This window comes from Cupressus sempervirens, chromosome 10, assembly GCF_028749045.1.
Source record: "Cupressus sempervirens isolate cs-2001-9-10 chromosome 10, ASM2874904v1, whole genome shotgun sequence".
Taxonomy (NCBI): Eukaryota; Viridiplantae; Streptophyta; class Pinopsida; order Cupressales; family Cupressaceae; genus Cupressus; species Cupressus sempervirens.
The window spans coordinates 624,322,065-624,334,150 of record NC_143127.1 but is presented as its reverse complement, the minus strand read 5'-3'; the positions used below and the strand labels follow the sequence as shown (position 1 = coordinate 624,334,150).

The 12,086-nt window shown below is 32.4% G+C and overlaps 1 pseudogene; it reads left to right on the top strand.

Annotated features, from left to right (window-relative positions):
- The first annotated feature begins 663 nt into the window (after positions 1-663).
- Positions 664-4,779, top strand: LOC149535391 (calmodulin-binding receptor kinase CaMRLK-like; annotated as a pseudogene).
- Positions 4,780-12,086: the final 7,307 nt, after the last annotated feature.

Below are 12,086 nucleotides of genomic sequence, written 5' to 3'. Positions count from 1 at the left end.
TGCCTTCCAGATGCACAATCATATTTCTCCATTGATACCTTGTTCTTTCTGATTTCAGATCATAAAACCTAAAGGTTTGGGAATAATCCTTCTGTAGAGACAATCTATAAAGATAAAGAAACGAATCAAAGAGAACAGCAAAATGGGTCCAATACTCTTCAATTTTTGCACAATTCCTTCCATGCCATTACAGTTCTACTTTCTGTTGTACGTGACCATTCTTTCACTCATTTTAAATGAGGTGACCCCGTATGAAATAAAGTCGTAAAGATTTTGGATTCTCGTCTCTGTTACATCGGTCCACCATAGCCTCAATGTCGACATGCCTAGGATTACACATCTTATAAGCTTTTTGTAATAACATCAACCACAACGGGATAGACTCTTTAACACAGATAGTTTTACGTCGCTTCAACACTAACTGTAGCCCCCCTTCATATAGTAGGTCAAGAACACATTTATTATAAAGCAGATTGGAATGATTCCCCCCCAGGTTTTTCCTCGATGCTCCTCAAGAAGAGTCCCCTACGCAATGATAAGTAGGCGGTTACAAAATTTCTAATTCATAATAAAAAAAACCGTTAAGGTGAGACGAGGTAAGTTATTTTTCATTTATCTAAAAGAAAACAGTTTCCAGAACTGGTATCCCTGATCCACGTGGCAATGAGAGCCAATTTATTCGGGTAGGGGAGAGTGGGTTGTGACAGCCGATCTTACCAATTCAATAGTTTTTGATTTCACTATATCATAATTATATATAGAGGATGGAAAAAGAAGTTAATATAGCACTGCCATAAAATTCAAAGCAATCAGCATGAAGGAAATGAGATCTGAAATACCTTGATACATTTAGGCATTAGTAGAAAATAAGTGACAACTCCATCAATGAATCCTTACAGCCAGCCAACTACCGAACATGTTAAAAACCAAGATTTAGGTTGTATTGTATGCCACCAAAAATAAATGCAATAAATCATATTTTAATTGCAAATGAAAATAAAGTGAATGGTTCTTTAATTCTTACAAATAAAACTGTATGTAGCTCTTTCATTTTCTGTTGTGAATGGGAAACACCAATATTGACTTAAGCACAAACTTAGCAATATTTTTTAGTTATGATTTATAATTACTTTTTCATGCAAGCAATGACTAAACTAGTTAAATCCATTTTTTGAATGAGTACACATTTTATTTCCCTCGTGGATCTGGTATTTAGGATTAAAAAAAGTCAACACAGCCTGCACATATCGAATATACCATAATCAGAATGAACAGAAATAAATCTTTGGGCGGAAATAGTATCTCATTTCTCTGTACCACACAAAAACATAGACGGGCAGATTTTAGTAACTAATATTTATAATATTCTGCTCAAGGTTACAGTTCTGATTATAGTATACTTTTTTCTTGAATTCTATCCCATGCAAATTTATTGGGGAAGAAGTATAGTACTATAGAGAAGCTTGACCTTACAAATTTTTCATGAATTAGTTCTTCATCGATAAAATAATAAGTACGGTAAAGCAAAAATAAGGTACTGATTGTTAGTCCTCTAGTGATCCTCTGAGAGGAAAAGTCCACTTGACAAAATCTTATCACCGTGCCTACAATCTAATAAGTAGCATAGAATCCCACAAAATGCCACAGCAACTGATCATGCCCTAGCCATCCAAAGGCATTAGATGGACAGTGAGTTCATCAAATAATTTGGTATCAATGGTAGATGAATAAATTTGGAAGAAAGCACAATGCAAGAAAGGGCTAAGGTTCTTAATTATAAATGAGCCCTGATTATTACTTAAATAGAAAGGCCCAGGTCTGATTACTTTATTCATTGATGATAAACATATGTTAGAGACATTGTCTACTTACATGGCTTGGTATCTATATTTTCAAAAAAAAAATCTGGCATAGGTGCTTATTAGTTAGCTGAAGGATGCCATAATAGTAATGGAAGCATCAATATCAAATTTCCTCGAAGAAGTTAAGCTATGGCTAGTGCTTCAATAGTGATACAACAACCATCGTTAGTGTCTGCTTGCAGATCTCAAACAGTGAGATATTTTTATAATTGCCTCCAGTTGGAGCTCGAGATGATTCTATTATAGACTTTAAAAGAATGATGTGTTTTCCTTTTTTTTTCTTGTAAGATTATTGTTTTTTTTTAACAAAAGGCGTAAGCCTATATATCTATTTAATTGGGGTAAAAATATACAGAGTGTGCCAAAAGTCAGAAGAGAATAACAAAGAATAGAATTAGAAGAACCACACAAAGAAATATCCACTCAGATCTAAGAGTTGGAATGATCTTTGGTCAATGTATTTTTAATGATTTGGGAATCCTCCAAAGCTTGCAATGTCTCATTGACTGCTAAGTTGATCCCGTCACATGTTAGGTTGGCAAACACATTGGCTAGCGAGTTGCCCTCGTGATATGTCTAGACAATATAAGTATTTTCAAACTTTGGTAATATCTTCGACACCTGCATCACAATATAGTGAAGTCTCCAATTTATGGATTTCCTGGTCTTCATTGCTTGGATGATGATCACTGAATCTCCTTCAATGACTACCTTCAATATGCCATGGGATAAAACTACTTGAAAACCATATAACATGGCAAGTGCTTCTATTGTATTGTTTGTCATGGGATGAAGAGGAATCGAAGAACCCTAAATTAGCAAGCCATTGTGATCCCTTATTGCAAATCATGCCCTTGACACTCCTGGATTGCCACGTGATGCACCATTGTAAGATTACTGTTATTGCATATTGTTCATTGATGATCCTTTCTCTAAATATTGCATCAACTTTGTTTGGAAATGATCACTTTTTGTAGTTTATTGATATAAAGCCTTTCCTTTGGCTACATTTTCATGAATGAACATTGAACACACAAGCTTGTCATTTGATCAATGCACATTGTTGTGAGGCACCTTATCCCTTTACTATAAGTAATTGCTAGAATGACTAATCTCTTTTTACTAATAACATGATATTTAGATATTGTACATTAGATCAAAAGATAGCTTCTCTTATAAAACCATTGATAATTTTTTCCTAAACATTTTGTGTATTCTATTTATGATGGAACCTAAATCATCTCATTTTGGGAAAAACCAAATCATGATTTTTTTAGATTTTACATCATTTTTCTAGAAAATGGGATGTAAAAAAGACTATTCTAGTTTTTTGAACATGTTGTATATGTTTGGAAATTCATCTATTTTGATGTTAAAACTTTCAACATGAATATCTTTCTTTATGTTGTGATTTTTAATTAGATAAAACTCTACTATTAATCTTGCAATTTCGTCTAGTCTTTCCTTTTTTTCTTTGAAACTCAAAAATTGAGGATGGAGTTTTGATATATCTCTTTGTTTGTTGTTCATATGACATTTAATGTTTTTATGCTTAATCCGATGATGTAGCTTATTTTGTTATTAGAATAATTGTGTCCTTTGCATATTTTTCATTGTATATTCTTTTGAACCTTAGATAGAAGATAAAGAATATAGTTGTTTCAATCTGTTCTAAATTTAAGGAAATAATTTATGTATGTGATTTCATGTCACTTGTTGCAATGTAAGATTAGCTCAATTGAGCCAAGTCAACACCATGGACCTCTCCTACAATTCTCTCTATAAGCCCATAATAGTTTATCTTTTCACAATCTAGAGCTTGCAAATATTGGATGTGGCTATGAACTAATTGCAAGGAAATATTATGTTTCATTGGAGTAAGGTTTGGCATCAATTTTCCCATTTGTAGAGACTCAATCTCTCCTTTAATTGGCTCAAGATAGATGATAATGGGTTCAATATCTCTAGATTTGAAACTCTTAAGGAGGTGGACATGTCACACAAAAAAATCTCTGGTACTAGTGGAATGTTTTTCATTACAAAATATTAAAAAAAATTCTCTTGCTAGTAATAACATAGATTTAATACTTGAACTTGCTGGATCAAGTCCCTATACCATCTTCAACATCTAGATCTCTCTAATAACAATCTCAAAGGACACATTTCATCTTTGGCTCAAGTGCACTCATTACAATATTTGGATCTTCCTAACAATTTAACTAGGTTATTCCAAAATGATTTCTCGTGACTTTATATACCTAAATATTTTTGGCAATAATTTTAGAAGTAACCTTAGTGCAAAGCATGTGCAAAATTTTTGGAGGTGAGCCTTCACCGATTCTAAAATGTGTAGTAAATCCTTGCAAGCTCTCTACAATAAATGCACACGTAAAAATTCCCCTTATCTTGCCCCTACATCTTCTTATGGGGTCATGACTCCCAGTTCCATCTCTTGCAAACCATCAAAAGAATCATCACCATCACCATCAATATAGCACAAATTGAAAAAACCTACAATTGTGTAGGTATTATGGTGATATTTCCTATTTTTAATCTTAGAAGAGAAAAGAGTGTTCAGATTTTGTCCAAGAAATGGTTTGTGTTTAGGTCTTCATTCCCCTATAAAATAGAGATTCCCATGTTTGAACATGAGGTAGGACCATTTTCCTTTGAGACAGATTCAAGTACATGGGTTGTAGACATCAAGGATTCTACTTTTTCTCATGTAATAATTTTTGAAAAACCTTTGTTGAACGTCACCTTCATAGATCTTTTAGCCCTCATTGGCCACTTCAAAAAAGATTCACAAATGGCAGAAGGAGAAAGTGAACCTATTTTCAATGTCATGATGTTAAGGGATCTACATGTGACAATTAATGTCCTAGAGTAGGCTAAGGATATGGATGTGGACACTTGATCCTAACTTATCCTTGACACAAACCACTATAGCATTACAATCAATCACTAGGAATGGAGAAACAAGTTCCAATTCAAAATCTTGGAGTAGTTGGGTCCGCATAGCTTTAATCTGCAGATGGGCAACATGTTCACTTGAACAACCATGCCTCCCTCCACAAAAATAGATGCAAGAAAAAACACCTACCACTTTATCTTCTATAGGACCTGGAGTGTAATAGTCTGGATCATATGTATCTATATTTTTAAACACATATGGATCAACGTATAATCATCCAACCTTAATCAATTTTGTTAGATTGTAGTGACTGATCAGGGAAGTACTGTACATACTCCATAATTTTGCACCAGGGTTTGGGGCCAACCCGAGCCCCGAGCAAGGGTTTGGGGATAGTAGCCCCCAATATAGCCAGGGCCATTAGGCCTCACCTATTCAAGGGTTCAGGTGTGAAGCCGCCCCCAAAAAAAAAATTGGGCCCTATTTTATTAGGATTTTGGGCAAACATGTGATTGTTAATTATAACCCTAAAGCTGTAAAAATACTTGTATAAAAGAGCTTAAGTTTAGGGATTGTTTCAGTGTGGTGATGCAAAAGTTGGTTCTTGTGGCGGTATTGAGCTATAAGGGATTACAAATTGTAATCAGGTTGTAATCGCTAGGTCATAATAATATCAAACTTTTTTTTTGGTGGATGTAGCCCAAGGATTGGGTGAACCATGTTAAATCTTGGTGTCTTATGTTCTTTTCTGTGTAATCTATTATTTTTTGATATTGTTTATATTTGCATGTAATTATTATTTATGTCAGTGGTTTAATCCTAACAAATGTCCATACATAATTTTGTATTCAACTTGAAGCTATTTATGGTCAACATATGAATTTTTTATGACTAGAGGTTTTATCCCTTAATAAATATTTAGTACATGTCCGATCTATGAGAAGTTGCCCAACATAAAGATACTACAAATTATACTCAACATGTCAATTGCATATTATCTTCCTATTTTGACGTTTCCATCTCTGCCATGTTTGTTCTTTTCTGACTTTGCATTTGATGCATGCTTGCCCAAGTTGCCTCTATTATAAAAATCACAATAGCTAGAATTTGTGCAAGTCATCGATTCTTCAAGGATAGAAACAATTATGTCTACTACAAGAAATGTCATTAGATCTAGATTAAAATCTTTGATCCTCTGGACCTCTATTCTCCTCAAAGTTGGTTCAAGCCTTTTTTGTCAGTCATTCATTCTTTCCTTGACAATGGCCATCATTGGTGTAATATATATAACCTTCATGTATGGGTTGAATAAAAGAAAAAAATGAATATCCTCCTTAAATTTTTGTATCTAATGGCGACCTCCATATTTGGCAATAAATGTTTGTGCATGTACAATTTGACTATTTTCGGTATCTTCATTACTATTTGAAGAAAGTAAGGTTCCTACTCATAAAGATATAGACTCATGAAGATACATGAGAGGATGCTGACAATGGTGATCCCTACCTAAAAAGGATGAGGCCTACCAACAATGGCCTCACCATAGCTACTGATTGGCCTTAAGGCATTCTGACACTACAACATGCTTCAATAATAGAGTCAAGCAATAACATGTTGCTATGGTCTAGGTGGGTAGATTTACCCTTTGGATACCATAACTCTAGATATCCTACCCAAAATGGTATGGGTGGGTAGATTTACCCTTTCGATATGGTAACTCTAGATATCCTGCCCAAAAATCTTTATTGGCAAGGCCCTTCCATTACAAGGATGCCAATAGTGCCCTTTAGGCACCAGAGGATGTAGATAGTTTCCTCGAAGAGGGGTAACCTTCACAACATACATAAAGGTTTTGGGCCTATGCCTACTTAAATGAGGATGTTGAAAATGACCTCAAGAACCTCCTACGAAAAGGGTGAGGATGTCCACAGTGGCCTCGAATAGGTAAGAGTAAGTATGAAGGGTAGGCTACGTAAGGTACTATAACCTTGAAGAATAACACAAGGGGAGAGGTGCATTTTTTAATGTTTTACTTTTACTATAAATAACTTTAATAAATATGTTTTAGTAACTAAATATTTCTTTTCCCCAAAAAATAGATGGCAATTGTCAATTCCAAGACCATGAAATTGTGTAAAGAATAGAGACACAACCTATTACAAATACCAGAGTCACAAGTAAGCTGTGAATTCCATATTCACTTGAACTTATGTGCTAGCTCTTGGAATTAAAAACATTATATATTAAAATCTAGTTCTAAAGTATATTAATGTAATTATTTTCTTTGATTATTCATAACCAATTAATATTTTATAATATTTCAATATTCTATATGGCATTAGATATATACACCATGGAAATGCTAAATACTTTATGTACCTTTCTAAATCTTTTTCTAATACTTGATATATTTGTGTAATATTTTGTTTATCAAAATACCATAACAAGTTGTCTATTCAATTGAGACCTTTTGCATCATTTGGCTACCAAGGGATAACTTTCAAAATGTAAAAACACAAACTAGACCACAACTCTAGTAATACTTTTTAATTTCCTTTGTATAAGGCTTTAGAACTTACCATGGCAACTGAATTCTTTAACTAAAGAAACACATCTTTAACATCACAGATGGGTCAGGGGCAGCAAATATTTTTTGCACTAGACAATGGTAATTTAGTGCTTAATGCATATTGCCTAGTGCAAAAAATCTTTGCTACCCTAGACACATCTATGATTTTTCTCTAAACATTGCTCATCCATCTTGAGGATGAAGGGCTAACAAGAAAACTTTTTTTCTAACTCAAAGAGTCTAGGAATGTCATCTGGCCATGACAACTTGACCATAGTTTAGCTAGTACTGTCAGGTCAATGTTGGTGATAGGAACTTCATCCTTGCAGATAAGTCAGGGTAGCAATACTGCCTGCATCCAACATCCAACATCCATTTCTAATCCATCATCCAACATGTCATCTAATTTTATATCTTCCACAAGTTTAAAGTCTCTATTGCCTTCTACTAAAGTGTAATCTTTATCCAAGCCATCATTTTCTCCTATTCTTGATGCATAGTCCCCTTTTGAACAATCTTCAAAATTGGAATGCTTGAATTTTGATGATGTGACAAAGGTCCTATTCTCTCCACCAGATTCTTCTTCTCTATGTATAACTTTATTTCCTTCATACTCATATCCAACAAATAAAACATCTAAGTCACTCTACCCTACTTTTGAAATATCCTTAGTTCTTTCAACCTTGAGAGGGTTTCTTAATGACATAGATGGTAGTAATTCTTCCTTAGGTGTACCTGGGTATATCTTATACTAGTCATTTAGAGTAGCTAAAGACATATTAAATTATCCTCTAATTGTTTTTCTTCTATAGATAACCTCAAGCCCTACAAGATTTTAAGGCCTTCTTTCTTAGTTTCAAAGTGTGAAAGTAATGTTTCTATGGTTGCATATTTATCAGTATCTTCCTTAACAGGATCTATGGCTATGCTAAGAGAATTAGGATATTGAATAGCTTCATTAGATCATGGTTGTGTTTCATTTAGTCTTAGATTGATATTTTTTGGGGGACAATCTACAATATCATCCTCATGAAGATTTATCCCAACCTATCCTGAATGAGGGAGGAGTGTCTCAAGATCTTCTCTCAGCTTCAATCTTTTCAAAAGGTCCATCTCAGAAGCATCACAAGCAACCTTTTGTGTTTCAAGCCTTTCCATGAGTGCATTTCAGGCTACTTGGTTCAACCTCCCTTATTCTTCATACCCAACACTCTAGTGTATAGTATCTCTTATCATATTCTCTAAACACATTTTGTATGAGGATTGTGCTTTAGACCATCTTCTATGTTTCTCTAATCCTTCTCATGTTCTTTATCAATATAGTTTCAAAATCTTCCAATACAAGAAATTTTGCCTCATTTTATTGTTGTAATTCTTTCAACTCTTTGTTCATTTGGGATATTTCATCTACTTTTCTTTGAATATCTTCCTCTGTTTTCTTCTTTAAAAAAGATTCTTTCTAAATTATTGTTGAAAAAAATAACTCCTTACTAAAAAAATCCTCTTTTGTTCTCCTTTAGCTCCCAGTATTCTTTTACTAGTCGATACTTGTCTTTAATTTGCAAGTGTTGTAGATCTATTTGTAAACAAGGGTTCATTTTCTTTAATTTTTGTCTAGTTACTAAGTCCAAATCTTTGAGCTACTTGACAAAGAGCTTCCTCTTCTTCTATTGTCCATCTTCTTCTACTCGGGGTTATCATTTTGAGGCTTACAGGTATCATTTTTTTGTGTATCCTAACTATAGTAGCTAGAGCAATAGCAATTTGACTCTTCTTCTCACAAAAATGTTTTGGCCAGGAATGGAAATCTGCCACTACAAGTTTAGTAAATGGTTCATTCACCCCTAGGAAAAAGAGAAAATAAAATGATCTCTACCTGAAATCTGAATTTTTTGATAGGAAAATCAATAAAAACTAATTAACTAAGACACTGAGCTACAGATCCCACCACGACACAAAGAATTCTAGTTTATTTTTCTTCATTTGATTGACTTTTCATTAGACCAATCTCAGATTTCTTGAAAATATTTTGTCACTCTTGAATGAGGAAACTAGTGATCAACCTCCCAAGAAAGTGAGGAAGAAAGGTCTGCATTTTTGTATAGAACATTTCCATAAGGATATATCTTGGATAGAGCAAGATCAAATCCTACATTTCCCAAATGATCAAGTTTCTACCAAAGAGAATCTACAAATATTCTAGTGCTTGATGGGTCTCTTTCTTCTAATTTAATGATTGGGAATAGCTGAGTAAACTCCTTCACCTTGGCAATATCTTCTAGCTTCAATGCATGTGGTAAAAATCTCTGAGGAGGCCCCTCAGTGTATGGTGTGATGAGACCCTGCATATGAAGATGTGCATTCCTACAGAGCTTGACATATCCTATAGGATTACTCATTTCAGGATCCACTGTTGTCTCTTCTTCTATCAATGAAATCATAGAATTAATGTCATGTAATATTTTGATTTCCTAAATTCTTTGTTATCTACTAGATTCTATGGCATGTAACTTAAAAAAAGTGGAGCATCTTGTCTAGAAATATAATTCTTGTGGAAAATTTATAAAACTATCATTAATGAAAAGTCCATAAAATTTAATTTATTTGACAACCATGAAATCACATGAAAAATGTACTTAAATTTTATTTTTTTATGAAATACACATTTGGTTGAGCCATGGTAGCTCATGTCAATTTGGTAGGTAGCAAACACATTGTATTGTTTAGAGGTTGTTAGAGTACTAACAAACTAATGTGGATAGTTGAATACTTATCCAAGGGTGGTCATTTCTATTCCAAGTTTTAAGCTACACATCCCATCAATGAATGGAAGAGATTGATTAAGACATGTGAATACCTTTAGTGCAAGTTTGGTTAGCTAAGAAGGACACTCTTATTTCTATATTTATGAAACACATAGTGTGTTGCAAGGTAGTTGTGGATCACAATGATAGACTAGTGATAGTGTAAGTTATACTATTACTTCAATGTTTGCAAGTGGTAAGATGCTTTTTAGGCAAAAACTCTTATAACCCTAGGGTTCTAAGGATAATTCATGCTCCTATAATGCCTCCTTCCCAGAGGAAAATTTAACAATAAATAATAAAAATAAATTAAAAGAATAAGAATTAAAATAAAATGATAACTATAATAATAGATGATCAAATAAAATTATTATGATAATATACTATTGTAGTTATTAATATAATCCTAATAAAATAATAGGTTATTAATATCATGACCAAGATGGTACTATTAATTGACAATCTAATACAAATTACTCACAATATAACATATTCTAAAGTTATGAATAAAATATTATATAATCATTATAAATAATTAATTGTGTTATTCAATAAATAATCATCCAAACATCAATGAACTTACATACCAAATATGAGGGGAATTAGATTAGAAATTGAAACTAAATTAAGAAAACCATTTTAAGATGAAAAATAATTAATGAAGAGGCACATTTATTCTAAATATTTGCAACCAATGGTACCTCAAAATATTTAATAAGGATCAAATAGGAAATTAAGTGGAGGTGGCTTTCAAAAAATATTTTGTGACAAGAGCTGCGTGCAACCCTTATTTTTTGTATATCCTTCTGATCTTGGTTGAATCTTCTATATATATATATATATATATATATATATATATCCCTCTTAAGTGTCATGACTAAGTACATGTAGCTTTATCATATTTGAAGTCTTTTACAATTTTATTTTTAATGATATGTTACATTTTTTATTATATCTGTAATATTAAAATATTGACTTGGGATAAGATTATAATCATAATTTAATATTTTATTTTAATTCTATTCATCATCTTAAAATAAATGATTCATAATATTATGTTATATGTTACTTCTTAATCATATTTGAAATAATAAATTATATTATGTAATATTATTAACAATATTTTCTTTCTTTATTATAATAATTTGAATAATAATATTTCATAATGTATTATTATTTATTTTATTAACATGATTATCATTATGATTATATTTAATTTTATTTATTTATTTTAACTTTTTATTTAGGCCCTATTACCATTCAAATCTAGCTCTAAAAAGGGAACATTACATTATGGTCAAGGATATGAAGTTTATGGTTGTGATCAGCCATCTCAGGATCCATCAATATATGGTTCTGGGGTTTATCCTATAATTGGGGTTATCAACAAAGGAAGCATAGCCATTGCCTACCAGACTTTACTAGTCCATTATTTCCTTTTGTTATAGGTTTTTTAAAGCAATTTACCATAAACATATTATTTAGTTTGTTGTTAAACTTATGAATTAGCACCACTTTCCTTATTACTGGGAATAACTTAATTATAGATCACTGATAAAAACTTTATTTTCAATGCCTTATTTTTATCAAATTCCTATTTTTATGTTGTTTGTAGACTAAGCTTCAATAAATGTCAACATCAAGTGTAATGAACACTTCTAGCACTCACCTAAGCATAAGGAAGAGGAAATATTTGATCCTTTTGCACCTCCATATGTTAAAAAGTTAGTATTTCGATTGATTGTGTTTCATAGTTTTTAATATATGTGAATTTTTAATGGGGTTTGACATTTTTATTTAATGTAAAGGTCTATTTGCTTGACATAGGTTTCATAATCATTTATATCCTTTTCTAAGAAGTTAGCACAAGAAACAATACTTGTGTGTGTGGCAAAGTGTTCCAAATTATATTTTATAAGAGTCTATCACTACAAGAA